Source organism: Cervus canadensis, chromosome 22, assembly GCF_019320065.1.
Source record: "Cervus canadensis isolate Bull #8, Minnesota chromosome 22, ASM1932006v1, whole genome shotgun sequence".
In the NCBI taxonomy this organism is placed as follows: domain Eukaryota; kingdom Metazoa; phylum Chordata; class Mammalia; order Artiodactyla; family Cervidae; genus Cervus; species Cervus canadensis.
In genome coordinates this window covers 40514508-40526885 of record NC_057407.1, presented here as the reverse complement: position 1 = coordinate 40526885, position 12378 = coordinate 40514508, and the positions used below count along the sequence as shown (strand labels likewise).

The window sequence follows — 12378 nt, the reverse complement described above, 5'->3', positions numbered from 1 at the left end:
CTGCCCTTTTATCCTGTTGCTCATTTCTCTGCTGACCTGGACACAATGAATGACCTCAGCAGATACGTTCAACAGCCTCTGCGTATTTAGAATCCCAGACCTTATCTATAAGAATCAACCATCTGAAAGTTAATTTTAGAGGTCGATGAAGAGGAACCAAATTCTGCATCATTTGATGAAGGGATGCTTAAATTGAGGGTGGAGGCTGCTATGCATTCCTCTCCAAAAAACAAAGGCATGGCACAGTGAAAATTCAGTTTTTCCATCTACTAGCTGTAGTCATCTTTCAGTGTCATATCTTTTTGCCTTTTCATACGGTTTGTGGGGTTCTCAGGACAAGAATACTGAAGTGGTTTGTCGTTCTCTTCTCCAGTGGACCACATTTTGTCAGAACTCTCCACCATGACCCATCTGTCTTAAGTGAACCTACATGGCTTGGCTCATAGTTTCATTGAGTTAGATAAGGCTGTGGTCCACATGATCAGTTTGATTAGTTTTCTATAACTGTGCTTTTCATTCTGTCTGCCCTCTGATGGATAAGGATAAGAGGTTTCTGGAAGCTTCCTGATGGGAGAGACTGACTGTGGGGGCAACTGGGTCCTGTTCTGATGAGCAGGGTCATGCTCAGTAAATCTTTAATTTTCTGCTGATGGGTGGGACAGTGTTCCCTCCCTGTTGTTTGACCTGAGACTAAATTTTGGTAGAGGTAATGAAGATAATGGCGACCTCTTTCAAAAGGTCTTGTGTACCCACTGCCTCACTCAGTATCCCAGACCCTGCAGCAGGCCACCGCTGACCCACACCTCTGCTGGAGACTCCTTTCTCCTGGGTCCTGGTGCACACAAGGTTTTGTTTGTGCCTTCCAAGAGTCTGTTTCCCCAGTCCTATGTAAGTTCTGGTGGCTCTATGGTGGGGTCAATGGCAACCTCTTCCAAGAGGGCTTATGTCACACCCAGGTCTGCTACACCCAGGGCCCCTGCCCCTGCAGCAGGCAACTGCTGACCTGTACCTCCACAGGAGACACTCAGCCACTCAAGGGCAGGTCTGGCTCAGTACGAAAATGCAAAAAGATATGACAATGAAAGATGAACTCCCTAGGTCAGTAGGTGCCCAATATGCTACTGAAGAGGAGTGGAGAAATAACTCCAAAAAGAATGAAGAGATGGAACCAAAGCAAAAACAATGCCCAGTTCTGGATGTGACTGGTGATAGAAGTAAAGTCCGATGCTATAAAGAACAATACTGTATAGGAACCTGGCATGTTCATGAATCAAGGTCCCTGAATAGAGGCAAATTGGAAGTGGTCAAACAGGAGATGGCAAGAGTAAACATTGACATTTTAGGAATCAGTGAACTAAAATGGACTGGAATGAGCAAATTTAACTCAGATCACCATTGTATCTACTACTATGGGCAAGAATCCCTTAGAAGAAATGGAGTAGCCATCACAGTCAACAAAAGAGTCGAAAATGCACTTCTTGGATGCAGTCTCAAAAATGACACAATCATCTCTATTCATTTCCAAGGCAAACCATTCAATATCACAGTAATCCAAGTCTATGCCCCAACCAGTAATGCTGAAGAAGCTGAAGTCGAATTATTCTATGAAGATGTATAAGACCTTCTAGAACTAACACCCAAAAAAGATGTCCTTTTCATCATAGGGCACTGGAATCCAAAAGTAGCAAGTCAAGAGATACCTGGAGTAACAGGCAAATTTGGCCTTGGAGTACAAAATAAAGCAGGGCAAAGGCTAACAGAGTTTTGCCAAGAGAATGCACTCATCATAGAAAACACCCTCTTCCAATAGCACAAGAGAAGACTCTATACTTGGACATCACCAGCTGGTCAACACCAAAATCAGATTGATTATATTCTTTGCAGCCAAAGATGGAGAAACTCTATACAGTCAGCAGAAACAAGACTGGGAGCTAACTGTGGCCCAGATCATGAACTCCTTAATGCCAAATTCAGACGTGAATTGAGAAAAGTAGGGAAAATCACTAGACCATTCAGGTATGACCTAAATCAAATCCCTTACGATTACACAGTGGAAGTGACAAATAGAGTCAAGAGATTAGATCTGACAGAGTGCCTGAAGAACTATGCACAGAGGTTTGTAACACTGTGCAGGAGGCAGGGATCAAGACCAGCCCCAAGAAAAATAAATGTAAAATGACAAAACAGCTGCCTGAGGAGGCCTCACAAATAGCTGTGAAAAGAAGAGAAACGAAAGGCAAAGGAGAGAAGCAAAGATATTCCCATTTGAATGCACAGTTCCAAAGAATAGCAAGGAGAGATAAGAAAGGCTTCCTCAGTGATCAGTGCAAAGAAATAGAGGAAAACAATAGAATGGGAAAGACCAGAGATCTCTTCAAGAAAATTAGAGATACCAAGGGAACATTTCATGCAATTATGGGCACAATAAAGGACGGAAATGTTATGGACCTAACAGAAGCAGAAGATATTAAGAAGAGGTGGCAAGAACACACAGAGGAACTATACAAAAAAGATCTTCATGACCCAGATAACCATGATGGTGTTATCACTCACCTAGAGCCAGACATTCTGGACTGTGAAGTCAACCGGGCTTTAGGAAGCATCACTACGAACAAAATTAGTGGAGGTGATGGAATTCCAGTTGAGCTATTTCAAATCCTAAAAGATGATTCTGTGAAAGTGCTACACTCAATTTGCCAGCAAATTTGGAAAAAATCAACAGTGGCCACAGGACTGGGAAAGGTCAGTTTTCATTCTAATCCCAAAGAAATGCAATGCCAAAGAATGTTCAAACTACCACACAATTGCACTTATCTCACACGTAGCAAACTAATGCTCAAAGTTCTCCAAGTCAGGCTTCAACAGTCCATGATCCGAAAACTTCCAGATGTTCAAGCTGGATTTAGAAAAGGCAGAGGACCAGAGATCAAATTGTTAACATTCAATGGAACACTGAAAAAGCAAGAGAGTTCCAGAAAAACATCTACTTCTGCTTTATTGGCTACGCGAAAGCCTTTGATTGTGTGGATCACAAGAAACTGTGGACAATTCTTAAACAGATGGAATACCAGACCACCTGACCTGCCTCCTGAGAAATCTGTATGCAGGACAAGAAGCAACAGTTAGAACTGGACATGGAACAACAGACTGGTTCCAAATTGGGAAAGGAGTACATCATGGCTGATATTGTCACCCTGCTTATTTAATTTATAGGCAGAGTACATCATGCGAAATGCTGGGCTGGATGAAGCACAAGCTTCAGTCAAGATTGCCGGGAGAAATATCAATAACCTCAGATGATACTACCCTTATGGCAGAAAGTGAAGAAGAGCTAGAGTCCCTTGAAGAAAGTGAAAGAGGACAGTGAAAAAGATGGCTTAAAACATTTAAAAAACTAAGATCATGGCATCAAGTCCCATCACTTCATGAAAAATAGATGCAGAAACAATGGAAACAGTGACAGACTTTATTTTTTTGGGCTCCAAAATCACGCAGATCATGATTGCAGCCGTGAAACTGAAAGACACTTGCTCCTTGGAAGAAAAGCTATAACCAACCTGGACAGCATATTAAAAAGCAGAGACATCACTTTGCCAACAAAGGTCTGTCTAATCAAAGCTATGGTTTTTCCAATAGTCATGTATGGATGTGAAAGTTGGACTCTAAAGAAAGCTGAGCACGAAAGAATTGGTGCTTTTGAACTGTGGTGTTGGAGAAGACTCTTTGAGAGTCCCTTGAACTACAAGGAGATGAAACCAGTCAATCTGAAATGAAATCAGTCCTGAATATTCATTGGAAGGACTGATGTTGCTGAAGCTGAAACTCCAAAACTTTGGCCACCTGATGCGAAGAACTGACTTATTAGAAAAGACGCTGATGCTGGGAAAGATTGAAAGAAGAGGAAAAGGGAACGGCAGAGGATGAGATGGCTGGATGGCATCACTGCCTCTATGGACACGAGTTTGACTAAACTCCTGGAGTTGGTGAAGGATGGGTAAGCCTGGCATGCTGCAGTCCATGGGGTCACAAAAAGTCGGACACGACTGAGCGACTGAACCAAACTGAACTGCAGTCAAGCATAAAATCACATCTGATCTGCCAAGTCCCTGTTCTGATAACCTGCTTAGTAACATAGGTTTATCCTGCATTTATTCAGTTGATTTTGTTAGGAAAGAGGAAAAACAAAATCTGTAGGTAATGCTCCTCAGTCAATAGTCCTTCTGAATCCTTCAAAAGCTACTGAGCTGTGTTTAATTACATGTTCTTTTTATCACATTTTTTTTCCTCTTTCTAGTTGCTTCAGAGCCCTAAATCTGACATCTATCTGCCACTATGTAATGGTTTCTGATTTGAATATAATTTTACCAATACTTCAAAAACTGCCAACACACTTGTAGACTTTTACCAAGCAACAAAGCTGACTCAACTTAACCTGGATACTTCTCAGACTTGTGGAAAGAAAGGGCATTTACTGACACAGTTCCTCAGGTCTGGCCTATGCGTTCCTAGCCCAGAGGCAACAATAGCCAAACTGCGCCAGAGAAAATGCCCCTAAATCAAAATGCATCACCCACATAGGCACAAACCCCTGTCTGAGTCATGCAAACAGCAGAAACAAGGAAATGATAAGCCTAAACACAGCTCAACTTTGGATGCTGCCACTTGGCATATTCTTTTCAAATACTCATTTCATCTTGCCATGACTCTTCCAAAAAAGTTAAAATAAAACTATGCAGAAGCTTTATTTTGTCATGTTGATCCAAATTGTAGATGGTACTGCCCTAGGTCAGTGGTTCTTACATTTTGGTGGGGGTCCTTAACATAATCTGTCAAAAGCAATAGACTTTCTCTCTTAAATATGGACGTTTACACCCTCAGGTGAAGCAGTTATATGAAACTGACCACCCCTGTGCCCCTTTCCCCACCAGCCTGCATTTCAGAGAGGAGGAAGCTTCTACAATCCACCTCTGGGGAGTAATCCCACTCATGCATTGTCTGCATCTATCAGGCCTCCAGCACATTCTATGGGGCTGACCTGAGGTCTGAGCCATGAGACGACTGTTTCCTAGTGGCTCAGACAGTAAAGCGTCTGTCTACAATGTGGGAGACCTGGGTTCAATCCCTGGGTCGGGAAGATCCCCTGGAGAAGGAAATGGCAACCCACTCCAGTACTCTTGCTTGGAGAATTCCATGGATGGAGGAGCCTGACAGGCTACAGTCCACAGGATCGCAAAAAGTCAGACATGACTGAGCGACTTCACTTCACTTCACAAAAAAAAACAAGGGCCTGTGGGCATTTGCATTGAGATCAAATGCAAGCAATCCACTTGCCTTTTTCATCTATTGCTTAATTTGTTGGAGAGTCACTCCTTTTGTCCTTCCAGTTTTCCAGCATCTGCCCCAGTAAACCTGGCTGCTTGCCTCAAGCCACAGAATCACACACTCAGTTCCCAAAACAGCTTTTCATTAGAGCTGACATCCACCTTCAGTCTGCGTAGGTAGCTCTTCAGGGCTGGACTCAGCTGAGAGTCAAGAACCCTAACTTTTGTCAAGAAAGTGGATGCTATCAGAAATCAATCTGTCAAGGAATAAATAGTCAGAAGAAAGAAAAGGAGGAGGGGGGAAAGGGACATGCCAAAGAGTAGCTGGCAGAAAGTGGAGAGAAAACTGAAGCTCAGAGGTGTGAAGGTCACACTCCAGTTTGCATGGCTGACCTGCCCACGTGCTGCCCTTACAAGTCCCCCAAAAGGCAGAGGTGCTTGTCGTCTCTATGGCCCTGAGCTTCCCTCTGACCTCTCATGACATTCCCACAGCCAATAACAGTCACCCCGCAAGGTCCTACAACTACCATGTGACCATCTCGGGTTTATTACTAAAAGCTATGTTGTTGCCTTCTGGTGCTCTGAAACTTTCCCCTACTTTGTTTCAAACAGAATTTTCATTTTTTTTCCCAATACCCATCCTCCTCCAGTTATCTCAGTACAGGTCCACAAGTCCTCTAAGTCAGTTACAGTTGTCCCATTTCTTGAAACACTAATAGTTGGGAGGATGCATAGTAACTACTTCCGGCTGAAGAGGCCCTGGGGTCTCAGAGAGACACCTAGGAAAGGTTTTTTCACGCTTGAAAAAGAGACGACGGGAAGAGATGGTGTGTGGTCCATTTCTGAAAGAAATGCCTGATACTCACACAATGACCCTGAAACAATGAAGGAGGTCAGTTGGAAGACAAATGACAAAACAAATGCAGAAAAGCAGCAAGGGGGGAAAAAACCTGTATCTGCATCCTAGCAATACTGAGATGCAGAATGAATTACCCCAACCGACTTGCCTATGGTCTTTACATTACACTGCAAAGAAATGCTTCTCCTATGCATTGAGTCAGCCTGAGTCATGGATTTCTGTTTCTTTCAGCCAGAGGTAGCTGATGGATTCACCGCCTGAGCCATGTCTGGGTTCCCACATACTGTGTGTTGTTTCCACTTGTCATACGGGTGTCAAGTAGACCATACATTCTGTAAGGACAAGGACCATGTCTTCAACTTTACAGTCCCCACAGGACTGAGTGTGGAGCCTGTTCACTATAGCTCCTTAACAAACAGGACAAATGGGACACTTGATATTTAACTTGTACTTCAAAGGAACAAACTTTCGAAAGTGAAGGACCAATTTAACTAGCTCTGTGTGGCCTACAAAGACATCTCTAAGCCTCAGTTTCCTCATCTGTAAAATGGGTGATAGCAAAGAATGGTGTTAAACACCCATGATGAGCAGTTAGCTGGACACAGGTTCAAATATGGGCTCTGCGATATTCAGGGCAGATTTCTTTACTCCTCTGTGCCTCAATTTCCTCCTCTGTAGACTCAGATAATAACATGTATCTCAGAGTGTGGTAGTGAGACTTCACTGAGATGGTGATTTGAGGCATTTAGTGGTCTCTATGCTACTGCTCAATGCTCAGTCAACAAACCCCTTGTGGGAGTTTCTGTGTGGATGCAGTAAAATTGTATTCATAACGCCTGACACATAACAGGAAAGTAATAAATCGCTAAGGAAGAAAGCACAGGGACAAGTCTTGGGTATGAGGTGGAGATGGACCATCTCCTATTATCCTTTGGAGCTGGGGGAAGCTGGCAGCTGAATGTAGACCGTGGAAGTATCTCTTACCTGTGGGAATTGACTATTGATTTCATTTTCACTTCGTTAAGTCTCCTATTGATTTCAACCAGGCCGAGGGGAAGATGGCAGTCGACCACTAAATAGACACTCCATACAAATCAGGAAAGTCTGCTCTTCCTTCAGGATTGGGGTCTCCTCCAGGTTGCAAGGAAGGGCTTCCCAGTGGTAAAGAATCTGCCTGCAACGCAGGAGATGGGGTTCAATCCCTGGGTTGAGCAGATCCCCTGGAAGAGGAAATGGCAGCCCACTCCGGTACTCTTGCCTAGATAATTCCATGGACAGAGGAGCCTGGTGGGCTACAGCCCATGGGGCCACAAGGAGCTGGACACGGCTGCGTGACTGAGCATGCACACACAGGGTTGTAAGAGCCTGTTGGTGAGGCTGCACAGGCTGCCTGAGAGCCTGGCTTCCTCCCTGTGTTGGGGTCAGCTTCAGTTGACTGTGGCCTTTAGATGCATTTCATCTTAATGGACAGGTAATGGTCACTTGAATATGGGACGTAAATAGGACGGAATTTAAGAGAACTAAGCGACGTGCAAGGAAGATCAGCAGTCAGGAGGATTAGTAAAGGTAAGACCAGACGTATACCTAGTGGACCACAAAGTGGTTCTCAAGGCTGCTGATTCAGCAGGATGTGTCTGCCTCCTTGCCGTGGTCTTGCCCTTCCCTGCAGGGTTCTAGCACCGTGGGTAACTGATGACCCAGCTGTTATGGGAAGATGATGTGTCCCAAGGACAGCCCATCACACAAGTTCTTCTTACAATATGACTGACATCTCCCTCAAGTGGTGGATCTTTGTCCCCTCTTCTTGGATACTGGTCAGGGAATGGGATTGCCCAAGAAGACAGTTCAGTGCAGTTTCTCAGTTTTGTCCGACTCTTTGCAACCCCACAGACTGCAGAACGCCAGGCTTTCCTGTCCATCACCAACTCCCAGAGCCTGCTCAAACTCATGTCCATTGAGTCGGTGATGCCATTCAACCATCTCATCCTCTGTCGTCCCCTTCTCCTCCTGCCTTCAATCTTTCCCAGCATCAGTGTCTTTTCCAATGAGTCAGTTCTTCACATCAGGTGGCCAAAGTATTGGAGCTTCAGCTTCAGCATCAGTCCTTTCAACGAATATTCAGCACTGATTTCCTTTAGGATGGATTGGTTGGATCTCCATGCTGTCCAAAGGACTCTCAAGAGTCTTCAACACCACAGTTCAAAAGCATCAGTTCTTCAGTGCTCAGCTTTCTTCCAGATGACAGAGTATAGTGGAAATGATGCTATACTTTCTTTTTGTCAAGGCTGGGCCCTTGGACTATAGCTTCCACCTATCTCTCTCAATATCACTCTTAGGATGTTTTTCCTCAGCAACCAGCAACCATGATGCAAGGAAGCAAAACCTAGCCACAGACAGATTACATGGACAAGCCCATGTGGAGCAGAACTGAGGCCCCCAACCAACAGCCAGCATCAAACACCCAAGCGAGCGAATGAGGCTTCAAAAGAGTCCAGTGCTCAGGCTCTGAGCTGCCCCAGCTGGTGCAAGGTAGAGCAGAGATGAGCTACCCCCTGCAAACTCTGCCCAAACTACAGATTCATGAGCAAATTAAATGTGTCTTGCTTTGAACCATGAAGTTTCAGAGTAATTTTTTTATATGGCTTAGAGGTAACTTACTAATGAATAGGTCTCTTCCAAAACGGGGAGAAATATATCTCTGTTGTTTGAGCCATCTATTCTACAGATTCTATTATAGAAACCCAAGCCAACAAATGCAGGTGCCTAATATTACTCAGGCATAAAAAGGTACTAATAAATTGATCCTTGGCTCATCCAGAAATGATCCTATTTTTGCTTCACTGGTAACTTGGAATTATCTAAGACCTTTGACCTCTGACCCTTCTGCCCCAATTAACCATATACTGTTAATTGAATACTGTTATCTGAATTGGATATTAAAGTTAACATCAAAAGTCCCACCCAACAACGAAGGCTCTAGACCCAGACTACGTGATAGATGAATATTGATTTTCATAAAGGATATAATGGCAAAATTATAGTAAACCAGGTTTACTAATGCAAGGAAATACTCTTAAGCTCTACTCAGAAGCCACCTGATGTCATGAAGAGCAGTCCATCTACAGGGAGAAAAAGGTGGGCTGAAATATCTACAGTGTCATTTTCTAACTGAGCAAGCACCTTAATGTATCCAGACCTCAGTTTCCTCAAATTCAAATTGGGTTGAGAATAATGTCTCATAGCAAAGTTCCTTTGAAAATTTAATTAAGTGGGTTAATAGAGAGAAAAGTGTTCAAAATTATTACATGAATGAGAATTATGAGAATCATTTTAAGAGTTTTTTTTTTTTTTTAAGAAAAGGATTAATGTTAAAAATAGCCGGCTAAATCTTAACATTAGTCAGAGGTCTCATTTTCACTGAGGGAAATTAAGGACTTACTTCATTAACCTATGTTCAGAGGTATAACATGACACTTATTTTCCATTTACTGATAACTGTCTTGCTCATTTCTATTTAGGCGGCTATTATTTTAAATTCCCCTGGCTTCTCAGAGTTTGATGGGCTGATGTTAGGCTTTTAGTAAAAACATAAGCTACAGGAAACCACGGCTGGTGGCTGGAGTATTATAATTTCTACGTTTGACAAATCCAATTGGTTCAGAGTTATTTTAATGAGCATTTTAATGTCAGTGAGTTAAAGCCTTAGTGAAAGGAGCCAGATAAAATTAGGAAGGGCAGTCTTAGATATGGAATCTTTTCCTAGGAAGAGAGGAAAGATCAATGTGGCTAGTGTCTTTCTGTACTCTTGTTTGAAGCTGATCATACTTGAATTACACTATCTGATGGGAGCCATCTAGCTATGACAGGCAGACTATCTCCTGCGGTCATCAGTCACCTGAAGTCTGTCCTTTGGGCAGCAGTCAGACCCCACCTCTGTCACATATCCTCTGGGTACTTCACTTAAAACTTGGGGATAAAAGAAGTTCTGGGGACTTCTTTCCAGTCTAGAAGTTGACTAGAAGTCAGTCAATGTCTATGGGGACGTCTATGCAGTCTAGAAGTCAGCATTCCAGTGCAGGGGGCTTGGGTTTGATCACTGGTTAGGGAACTAAGATCCCACATGCTGCATGCTCTCCACACTCCCCCCCCCCCAAAAAAAAGACAAGAAGTTCTGATTCATTGGACCATTATGTACATGAATTAGAATAGTCCATGCAAAATGTGATTCCCTGGGCCTCATAAGCCCTAAAAAGAACCAGCACCTAATATCAATAAGTAATAACCAATGTTATAACAATCCTATCAAACATTCATTAATCGAGGCAGATAGCATTTATTCCTCATTTCATCAATATTTATTAATGTTTCATAACTACATGTGAAGTGAGAATGAAACAACTTCTGTGCAGTTAAAACAAAGCACAACAAAAAACAAGAATAACAAAACACTTGCAGGCTCCCACCTCAAAATTCTACCACCAGGGGAGGCGAGGGCACAGCTGGGGTCTGGGTGTGATTCTCACAGCCCTGGCTAGTCCGCTGTTTCCCTTCTCGACACGTCCTGTGACTGTGATGCAAGGGGAGTCACAGAGTGAGGAAGCTATCATGGCCCCACTTGCAACAGAAACTTTGGATGGGACTGGCATACTCTGGGGCGCTGTGGTTTTCCAGGTGGTGGGTGGAAGAGGGGACCTGGAAAGAGCTGCCTCTTAGAAACTCGGAATTAAGTTTCTCCAATTAAAACATGTTAGATTCCTATAGATATTCACAAAACTGTCGCAATGCAAATAACAAGGCACTACGTCTAATAGGATTGGATTAAACCTTAGTGGAAAAAACGCTGAAGTGGAAGGAGCACCATGGAAGCAGAGGAAGAGTCAGATGGCTGAGGCAGGTGTCGGCTATACCCATCAAAGAACTTACAAGTGCCTCACGGGTAAACAGCACCACTGAGGGACAGATCCATCAGGTTCCCATGCCTGGGTGCCACCCAACATCCAGGGCTCCTTACAGGCAGCTTTGGCTTTCCCTCTGATCAGTTTAGGTATCAACTGTACTGGGCACACTAACTTGAATGAAGGTGTTCCTGACAGTTGCAGTTCTCTTTCCGGAGCAATGAAATAACCATCTGATTGCTGTATCAGCCTCATGCCAGGGTCACTGCTCCCTACACTTTGCAATGGGAGACACCCAGTCCGAGCTCCCTAAGATCCAAGACATGAGAAAGTCTGAGGGCGTGGCCTTTCAAGGCTGAGAATCTAGTCCTTTGCTGTGGCTAAGTCACTGATTGCTTGTGAGTCCTCCGGGGGATGAACTTGGATTCCTTTGCTACATCCTAATAGCTCTACGAGTGTTCCACTGACATCCTGTGAGGAGAGGCCAGGGATGCTACTAAACCTCATACAATGCCAAGGACAGCTTCCATCATTCCCACCCCCCGCCCCTCGCCACCCCACAACAAACACATCAACAATTATCTTGCTCACGATGTCATAGTCCTGAAGTTGGGAAACCATTAGTTAATGGAGAACATTTTTATCTTTTTTTGTCTTCTAACACTGCTCCTGTGTTTCAGAACAACAAAACTACCACCTCTGGGACTCTGCAAGGGTAGCAAGTACTTTTACATGTATTCTTAAGTCTCACAAGGTGCTTTGAGGTGTCCATCAGCACCCCCACTTTATACATGGGGTGACTGAGGGTCAGGAAGTTTGAAGAACTTGCCTGAGGTCACAGAAGACCAAAATTCAAACCCAGATTTGTTTGATACACTAGATATCCTCTTTTAATCCAGATTCCTAATTCAGAATCAGGAAAAAAAACATCCAGCTAATTCTCAAATGGCAATTATGTTTTAGATGTATTAGAATCTGAGCAAAGTTTCAATGAGAAGGACTCTGGAGGATGAACTCAAGTGCTAGTGTCTTATGAAAAGTACTCCATTGGGATGCAGTGGGAGAAGGGTCACAAAGTCTCCTTCAATTGCAGTTCATACTCAGAGCAAAGCTGGGCTCCCCCTGGACTTAGATCGCACCATGCCATGATGTATGTTCATTATTACACTCTACAAATGACATGGTCGGATAGTTGTGACAGGGATGTCCTAGAAGCAGTGCCCAAAAGCTTCAGGAGACTATTTGAGAAATCAACTCCTCAGGGGAGTGGGTAGAAACCAATTAGGATGCTGACTGGCTATAG

At 43.7% G+C, this 12378-nt stretch overlaps 1 protein-coding gene across 1 annotated transcript in view; it reads right to left on the bottom strand.

Annotated features, from left to right (window-relative positions):
* The window catches only part of GRM7 (glutamate metabotropic receptor 7), an 872015-nt gene that overhangs the window by 228434 nt on the left and 631203 nt on the right, over positions 1–12378 (bottom strand). The gene's annotated exons all lie outside the window — the stretch shown is intronic.